Below are 10,509 nucleotides of genomic sequence, written 5' to 3'. Positions count from 1 at the left end.
TGTCTGGTTCTTTGGCATTTAAATCATGTTTTGCCTTTAGCTGGGAATAAATATTTTTCATGCCAGCCAGCACAAATTTTTTATTTATTATCGTAAAATATGCTATAGAGCTTCCTATAATTATTATTATCTCTCTTAACACACTCTTATGAATTAGGTATTTTATGTTTATCACGTTGCGGCCTGATTACACTATTCGCAAGGTCTTTCTTAATTGTCATTTTGTTCTGAGCTCTTTCAATTGACGTGGCCATATCTAGCACAAACTGAAACGCAGCGATTTTTTGTTCACATCCAATGCTTACGGACATTTAGCCCATTCGAGGCCTGGTAGGTCAATACCTGCATCCAATTTATTTCTTAAACAGCCGGCAACTTCTGTCGGCGTAAAACAACACGCTTTGGCAGTTACTTTGATCCTATTGAAGAAATCTCCAATTGGTTCATTGTTGTTCCTAATTAACCTTATAAAATCTAATTGACTATAAAAGTTGATTTTATTTTTCCAAAAATTTGTAGTGAAATACTTATCAGCTTATCAAATTTAGTCCATGGAATGGTTTCATGAAATAAATATTTTTCGAGAATGTCAATGCCCTCAGCGCCAAAACTTATATACAGTTCTTCTCGGTCGATGTCCAGAACCCGCTAGATCAACCCATTTACCAGGAATTCCGATCTTATCTATATTTATGACATTATTGGTTTTGGCTTGAGGCATAATTTTTAGAAATTAATGATCTATTTTATTTGTTTTAATTAGAATACTAGGGTCCTTAGATTGCACCAATAAACTAATCCACTTATACTAAACTATACATGCACAAGTTTATTCAAATACATTCCCATGGTTGTTAATCATATGGAACCGATTACGGAAATTATAGTTATAATAATTGGTGTTATAGGTGTTAGTTAGTTAACTTCACCCAATATTATATTATTATAAAATATATATATAATCATTATAACCATATTTAATTGACTAATATAATCATTCATAATGTATAATTAGTATATTTCAAAATATTCCAACATTACTACAAAAAGTATATTGAATAATTAGGCAAAAAAAGAATATTTTTTATCACTTTTATAATTCTTTAATTGTAAAATTTATTTATATTTGAAATCACAAATATTTAATGCTCTTTGATATTATAAATTATAATATATATATTCTTTAATCGGAAATATTTAAGACTATAATAAATAGATAAATATTTTGTATTAGAAAATATTATCTTTAGCATACCAAAGTCTCTATTGTTTTACTTATTATATATATGCTGTAGTCTGTATGCATAATAAATGACAAAATATGAAACTTGAATATTAGTTTAGAATTTGACTCTTTCAATTTAAAAAGTATAATATAATTTTTATAAACCTAACCGTAAACCGGGAAAAGAGGGCGAGCTCCCAAAAGAGAGGGTATGGGAGGCTAAGTCCCGTCTCAAATTTATCTAGTTGAACCCCCAGGAGGCTAGTATGCGCTTGTCATCAGGAATTCTTTTATTTAATAAAAAGCTTAATTTTATCAACGCTAAATTTTAAATTTTCTTTTTAACCTTTATAATGAAATTTTACCGACAATAAGTTCTATAATTATTCTATTCAATATTATCTTTTTTTTCCACAAAACTATAAAAAAATATAGTGACATGTTACAAAAAAACTATGTATATGTTAAAAAAATAAATATTCATAAAATTATACATAATCAAAAACAAATAATAATCATTACATAAAATTATTTGACATGGTAAAATAATTGAGAAATGCAGGACACAATGTATATAAATCCCTGGTGTCATAACCTCGAGGCACCTTATATCGTTTTTATTTGTTAAAATATAATATTGCCAAAGGTCATCAATAAGTGAACCTAAATACTCCCAATATAGTTTATGGCATAAACCCTCATTAATAGTGCTTTCCTTCTCTAAAGGAAACTGGATACATATAAGAGTTTATCTATCTAGGGTAGATAATTTAGCTATTTATTAAAATATAATATTGCCAAAGGTCATCAATATGTGGATCTAAATACTCCCAATATAGTTTATGGCATAAACCCTCACTTAATAGTACTTTCCTTCTCTAAAGGAAAATCCTGGATACTTATAAGAGTAAATATCTATCTAGGGTAGATAATTTAGCTAATAATTGATAAGACATTGTTAAAGTAATAGTTAGACTTGTTTCTTTTTTATCTTATATATACTTCCGAGAGTTTGTTGGGTAATCTTTTTATTTATTTATGAAGAGGCTGCTTAATATTCATAATCGAGCAAAAATTGACATATCCTTCGCTAAGATTGAAAAAATATCATTGTGCTTAGAATAGTAATCACGGGTAGGAAATTAATAATTTACTCCCTTTACTACATTTTTTATATCATGTCGGGATAGATATCTAATGTGTGTGTAATTTTTTTGATTTATTATAAATAATTGTGTAAAATGATATAAATAAATGTTCATGAATGTTTATAAATTAAATGTTTAAAAGTAAGTGTTCTGGTGATATTAAAATCTCTTTAAAAGAAAGTTGGTTCCTCTTTACGCCTTATAATTCTTCCATCTTACAGGATGTTGATATAAAAATGATAATTTAGATTTGACTAGAGAAACGAGTATATATATTATATTTTAAAAAATAATATAAACTAATTGATGATCGAAACTTTGCTTATATCATTTCAACTAAAATTGCCAAAAAGTGCCAAAGGATTAAATTTAATATCAAATACTAAAATTATATAATAAATGTGCAAGCTTAATAGTAAATTAGAAAATGTAATGGTAATTTAGAAAATTAGTAGGAAATGTGCAAGCTTAATAGTAAATTAGAAAATGTAATGGTAATTTAGAAAATTAGTAGGAAATGTGCAAGCTTAATAGTAAATTAGAAAATGTAATGGTAATTTAGAAAATTAGTAGGAAATGAGCAAAAATGCAAGCAAATTCAAAAGTGCTAAAGAGCGCCATAACCAAATTTAATAGCTAATACTCAATTATATAATAAATGAGAGAATATAATAGTAAATTAGAAAATATAATAACAAATTAGAAAATTTAATAGAAAGAAAAATACTACTAAATTAGCAAGATTCCGTTTCGCCTAAAAGTTCCAAAAAATTAATTTTAATTACAAATACTCAAATTATATGATAAATGAGCAAATACTTTATATTTAGGCGAAACGTTTTTCCATAGGAGAAATGTCTAAAGGCAAGGCGTACCACCACCATATAAGTCTTATCATATTCAGAGCTAATTTAAATAAAATATCATATCATTTCATTACCCAACGACAAGCTACTATAAGAAAACTTTTTAGTAGACCAAATATCTGCTGTAGTGCAAGGTTTCATAACTTTTTTAGCTATCAGTTTCATATTTGAAACTTTCATCAATTTTTCTTTGCAAGGATCTTTAAGAATTTCTATTAATTTGATATGGTAATCATTACTAGATAATAGTTATCAGTGATCTGCATCGGGCCTAATTTTTCAAGCCCGGCCCGACCCAAAAATTTTTTAAAAAAATTTACCGGCCCGGTCCGGCCCGAATTTATTTAAATAGAGAAATTAATTTTTATAATTACTCAAAATAAAAGACATATGTTATATGTCGTTTAGTTTCAATAAATAAAATCAAATATTTTTATTTTACATAAAAAATACAATATAAAATTGAGAAATTTAGATATATTTTAAAAAAATTACAAGATCCAACCCGACCCGGCCCGAATTTTTTTAAGTTCGGGCCGAGCCGGACTCGGGCCGGATACGGGCCGGGCCTAACTTTGCAGATCTCTAATAGTTATAATAAATTGACAAGTAGGAGATAAGGAATAGTGAAAACTATTTAGATTTTTACAAATTCTCTTTGTTCAATTATAAGTGAAAGATGAAATTATTTAAAAACAAAGGAAGTTAATAAATTATTAAACTTTTCCTGAGATATTGTTTTTTTTTTCATTTTGAGTAAATGTTTTTTTTGCAGTTTTCATCGTATTTTTTTTTTATTATTCTTTTCACTTCTAGAATATTCTTTTTTATATATCCTTTTCATTAATCATAAAAATTTAAATACTTCAAAATTTAACAGATGAAAAATATGATAGTGAATATGAATGAATATCATTAAAATGTCAATTAATAAAATTATATAATATATTCTTAGATGCTTAACGAAATTAGATAACGACTGCACTGCCACTTATAAATTTGAGGCAATCCAGAATTTTATTATTAGTATGTGCGTGTTGGTGACTTAAAAAATTTTCAATTTAATATGCTTAATCTATGTTTGGAAATGTATTTTCCTTGTGTAACATCATAATTTTCACTTTCCGATTCATTAATTATATCTTTGATAACTTGGTTCATAATATTTTGGGGGTAACAATGGATGTATGAATATTTCAATAAAGTATGGTAGTTGCTTAGCAAATTGCTATATGACGACAGATATCATTACCTTTCTTAAAATATGTAAACTCGGATTAAATCATCATTGAATTTTAAAACAATATCAATTTTAATAGTATTTAAATATTAACTATCTTTTTTAAAAAATATCCATATCTTTTTGAATAAGTTGATTAAGATACAACATACAATATCTTTTCGAAAAGTATTAAAAGGATACAAATATCCGGATACTGTCACTACATCCACATATATAGTGTATATTAATCGTCTAAATTTCAGAAATTTATTTCAAGAATTTTTTAATTTATATAAATCTATAGAAATTAAGAGTAATTCAAGTATTTCAAGAATTTTTTAATTTATATAAATCTATAGAAATTAAGAGTAGTTCAAGAGTTTATGTCAAAATTACTGGTATGCTTTCATGCCAAAATATGACTTAAGCAAAATCATCTCTTTCAGAAATTAAAAAAAAACATACTTTATAAATAATTTAAGTTTTAAATAATTTGCTGAGTTTTTAACAATAGTTTATAAAAAAAATAGTACTTGTGCATGTATGCCAATTAAATATGTTTTCTATAAACAGTCTCAAAAACCAAATTTTACTGAAATATGAATTTATATTGCTATTATATGATAAATTAAAATTTTTAAATTTAAAAAAGAAGATATCAAATAATAAACTTGATAAATAATTTTCCACCTGATTCATGATAACGCTAATCTAACTATGGCTATTGCCGAACTTTTTCAGCCATATTAATCGAACTAGAATATTAAAATTGAATATCTTATCTCACCAGAAGTTAGATAATATATATATTAAATTTTATTCATTTGGGATAAATTGTAATTCAATTGAGATGAACATTAAATCACTTATTATCTATTGTAATCATTAGACTTACACTAAGGAATTTTAACTTGAAATCAGCCACCTCTCACCCTTAAAGTAATTAAATTATATTGGGCGGGTATTGGCTTTTGTTTTGCCCAACTTCTTCTTTTTTTATACTATAGACTTTTAAATAGCAGTTTTCAAACTGTGCGTACATGTACATAAGGCTTGCCCACAAATATGATAAGGGCTCCTCATTTTTATTTCCCCCTAAATTAAATATCAAATTGAATGGATTAAGAGGAAAACTAGCGTAGCTCTGTTGCAAGTCATTGCTAGAAGGCTGCAGAAACACATCTTACTTAAAAATTTGCTAAAATCCTAGAGCAAAAAAGCAGAGTCCTGAATTTACATAACCACACACAACATGTAGTTTAAATTTAGTATAGTTATATAATGAGCAATAAATTTTACGCACTTCTAATTTTTAGATTTAAAAATGCCAAAGAGGTTCATGCCAATTGTATAAAGCTGAAAAAAACAGTTCTCAAAAATAAGAAATCAAAGGAATAGTTGTTTTTTATAAGCAATTCTATATCTGAGGAAAATTGATATTATAAAAGGTACCCGATAAGATAATATCTTGATTATATTCGTAAGGAAATTATTATAAAATTTTTTTATATAGATATACAAAGAAAGCTTTAGATTTATTAAATTCAAAGGCGATTTTTATGCATTTATTTTATATGGTAATTTTGTGTTAATTTTTCAAACAATTCATTTTATTTTGCATGATTAATTTTGCCTTCAACACTCAACAATGAAAGAATATTCATAAAAAATACTTTTAATATTTCTAAATATATAGCCTGTTTCAAGATTTTGTACTGATAGAAAAAAAATTAACAAGATATTAGTATACATTATCGCATTTATAAGAATTGGCTAATAAAAAATAATAAATTATTTATCATTTCTGGCTTAGCAATAATTAGGAATAAATAATTTATGGACGATATTTAATAATGAATTAATTATTATTTCATTTGCCGAGCTATATCTGTATTAAGCAAAATGGTATTTTCTAGCCGGCGATTTTTCTACTGCGAATAAATTCACCGCTATTTGGTTTGGATTTAATATTTTTTTCAAACAGCTTAGACATGGCTCAGAGTAATTAGCTCTAATTAAATTCATTTAGACAATATGTTAAATAGAAATGTAAAGATTTCAATCTTCAATATCTTGCCAATTATTTTGTAATAAATTTAAAGAGCGTAACACCTCTTAGCAAACATTTCTCAAATCCATCAATCTTATTTCTTTCATCCATAAAATAATAAAGATAATCATGGTCTAGTGGATTTTAAATTTATTTTAAATACCATTCAATTTTTAACAAGGACTCGAATCGGAACGAAAATCAGAATGTCATAATTTTCGGAATTGTAACTGGAAGTGAATGATTTGGAAAGAAAGGAACAAATTACCTTTATATCCTTTTGACAAAATTTTATAAAATAAATAAAAATTGCTCAATAACAATGTTTTGTTTGATTTTTATATTTTTCAGCGTTATTGAGGTGGATTCAGTATATCTTTGGGTTTGTTAAAGACTCCATAAATAACAGAAATAAATAGTTTTTTTATACAATAGTTAATTTTTTAGAAGGTTTATTTTAGGTTAGAAATTTGATTTAAATTTTGAGGTCTTGCCTGGTAAATAACAAAAAAAAATTAATTATATTTGAATCTACAGTTTAAATTGAATTTTCATTTTAATAAAAAAAAAACTAATTTAAAATCTAATTTACTCATAATTATTATAATATAGGTATCCGTTCCAATTATAATTTTTTTAAATAAATAATTATCTCAGTTTTGGATTATAAACATATATGTACATATATTTTTAGAATTAATCTTTATGTAAAAAAAGAGAAGAATAAGCATTTAAAGTGAATGATGTAAAAAAAAAAGGGAAAACTAGATTTCAATGTTATGCTGCAAAAATAGTTAGCTCCCCTTCTTCGGCTCGGATTTTAAAATTTTTTATACCGATTCTCAATGGATGTTTTAAAAATTTAATTTTCTTAATTATTTTTAGAAATGGGTTTATGATCAACTATCGCAGTTTACACATGGTTAATAATATGAATTTATCTTTTAAAACAAATTCTACCTTACCGGCATTTGCAATATATTTTTAACTTTTAAGTTTAGCTTTTTTTTATACCCGGCCAGTTATAGGTTTACCTATTTTTACTGCCCAGTCTGAGGGTCAGATCAGAAAATTTTGTTAGAAATTAAATTAACACGCGAGTCGGTTAAAAATCGAACTCGTGAGACGCTTATTGAGTTTCTAGAGTCGTAGTCAATTTTTACGACTCCGTTAACGAATGAGATAAAGGATAATGATATTGCTATCTCCATAAAATAATCAAGCATCGTTATATAAAATGTGAAACTCATACGAATCAGGGCTTAATCGAACAGTAATCATTATGATTTTTAACAGTCTGTGTTTAACTGAACCCATTTTTAATGCAAATTTATTTAATGTTTAAAATATAATAATTAAAAAATATTTTAAAAAATATATAAACAACCCATTGACTGATAAAAGTAAAGTATACAATAGTTAATTGTGTTCCCAAAGATGAACCATTTTATATCTTAAAATTTCTATTTGCAACTTTTGCTTAATAGAGAAAAATTCCCTGGCCCTGTAATTATTTGATTTATAATATTTTGAAAAAATTTTTAAGAGAGAGATTCATAATACCCTTTAGTCCATGTCTTTAAATATAATTTTAACTTTAATGAATCCCTGCCTAAGTAGAACTTCTCACTTAGCTTATCTATTTTTGACAGAGATGATTTTGCACGAGGCTTTAAACGAAGACAAGAGCACCAAATATAGTGAGGGTGGAAGCAACGATTAGGGAGAATATATAATCGCAGGGATGTATAAGCTTATTTTGCTCGATAATAAGTCACAGTTTGGGTTGAAAACTGTTAAAGATGAAAAAAAAAGTTTTTTTTATCCCCCTCTTTTATTATGGTTAAGATTAAAAAGTTTTTTTAATCCCCCTCTTTTGTTTATGTTAAAGTTAAATAAAGTTTTTTAATACCCCTCCTTTGTTTACAATAAAATGAAAGTTAAAAAAAAGTTTCTCTTTTTGGTCCCTCTCTTGTTTTAAGTTAAACACAGTGAAAGTTAAACATATGGCTTTTGTGTTTTCTCTCACTTTACTGGATTTCTTACTTTAGGAGTCCTCAGTAAGGTGATCCGAAAAGGGGAGTAGGTTTTATCCCCAATTATGTACGATAAAACTAACACAACTCGTTTCCACAAAAACGTTCTTTTTTTCACTTTGCGCCAATTTAATTTTAATTTATAATTGCGCCTTTTATTTTCCCTATAAAAGGGACGAATTTTTTATAGTTTAGATATACTTTATTTTTTCTGTAAAATAATTTTGAAAATCTTTATTAATACACACTTTTTTATGTTTAAAATAATTTTGAAATTTTTATTAATATAAACTTTTTTAGTTTTGTAAAATTTTGATAATAATTATTTTAGTTATTTTGTTAAACAATAAATTTTGATAATAAATTATTATGACTACGACCCGATCTCAAAATCATTTAAACGAAGTGTCTCAAAATTCTTCAAAAACAAAAGGACCACTCAAGTATAGGGTCTCATGCAAGGAACAACTTTTTTTCGTTGGTGATGTTGTCTGGGCAGCGCTATTTTTAAATAGGCCTGATGGATCAAGGAATGAATGTACAGTTTTACCAGTAACTCTTGATGAAGGATCTACAAAGGATGTGTCATGTAGTTCGACCATACCATACTATATTTGTGGTACCCGTCAAAATATTCAAGAGCTTTCCACATTTCGATTAAGTATAAAAAATTGAGACAGAGCAGCATATGCGAATGGCCACATTCAGGCTGAAATCCTATTTGTTTAGTCCCAGACCTATATTTCTGTTAGAAATTGTTTCAAGGAATTCGTATATAAATCCCTATTTAAGAGAGATAATAGAACATTAATTTCAGATGAAGGATTCACTATAGATAATCAATGATTTAGAAACCATCGAAGGTCCCGTCATTTTGTTTGGGGGAAGTAGGTAAGTGTTTATTTTCACAGAATGACACCCTCCAGATTTTTGAGTCTCATCTAACAGTATATCGGAGTAGTACATCTAATGGTCCTAAGAAAGGCAAGGTGAGAGATATTTGATGAATAACCGATCTGAAAATTTACTTCCAACTCACCATTTTTGATTGCAAGTTACTTACAACAAAAGGAACGATCAAATTGATTATTCGCCATTTTTTTCTATGATTATTGTTTTATACTCCCTCAGTATGTCAATGTGTTGAGATTAACTGGACACAAAGGATCTTAGGAATGTTGCAAAAGTTCCCTAAAAGAAAGAATTCATATAATAATAACCTATTTATCTCCATCGTTTTTATGTTATTTTATAAAAAAAAAATAAGTATTTTTGGATATATTTTATTTAGCAAAAAAAAATCGGTAATAAATCTGATGCCAGATTTTTAAAATTAAAATTATAAAAATATTATGAGAGCCAAATCCAGCCCAATTTTTTTTTTATCTAATTACCTGGCCCGGCCCAAATTTTTTTAAACTAAATACCCGCCCCGAATTTTTTTTTGTATGACTTTCCCGGCCCTCCGTTACTATTTTTGTCCAACCCGGCTCGTTTTAATTTATTTAAAAATTTATCCGACCCACTTGATGGGCTTTGGGGTAGGCCGGGTTTGCAGATCACTATTACATGCAATATATATCAAGAAGTATATCTATATTATTATGCTCTAAAATTGTAATATAGTTTGAATTTTTTTAATCCATTTTGTTTTTTCTTCATTTTTTATTATATATATAATTTTAGAACAGGTCCAGAATCCCTAATAAGTTTTATTATACCTATCATTTTCTACTTGTTGGGTGTTCCCTCAAAAAGCTTGGTTGCGAACTAAAATATCTAATTATTATTCTTATCATTGAACCATTATTTACAACACATTCTTTTTGGGTAATAGAATATTTTAATATAGAATTTTTGTTATGGGCGAATCTTCCATAATCAGCCATATTATGCGTCTATGAAGATTCATGTCCAATAATATTGCGATATATATTCCCCCATTCATCTAAGCTTTCGCAT

This window comes from Gordionus sp. m RMFG-2023, chromosome 5, assembly GCF_954871325.1.
Source record: "Gordionus sp. m RMFG-2023 chromosome 5, tfGorSpeb1-WG-v2, whole genome shotgun sequence".
In the NCBI taxonomy this organism is placed as follows: Eukaryota; Metazoa; Nematomorpha; class Gordioida; order Chordodea; family Parachordodidae; genus Gordionus; species Gordionus sp. m RMFG-2023.
The sequence above is the reverse complement of the archived record's forward strand: the minus strand, read 5'-3'. Positions refer to the sequence as shown.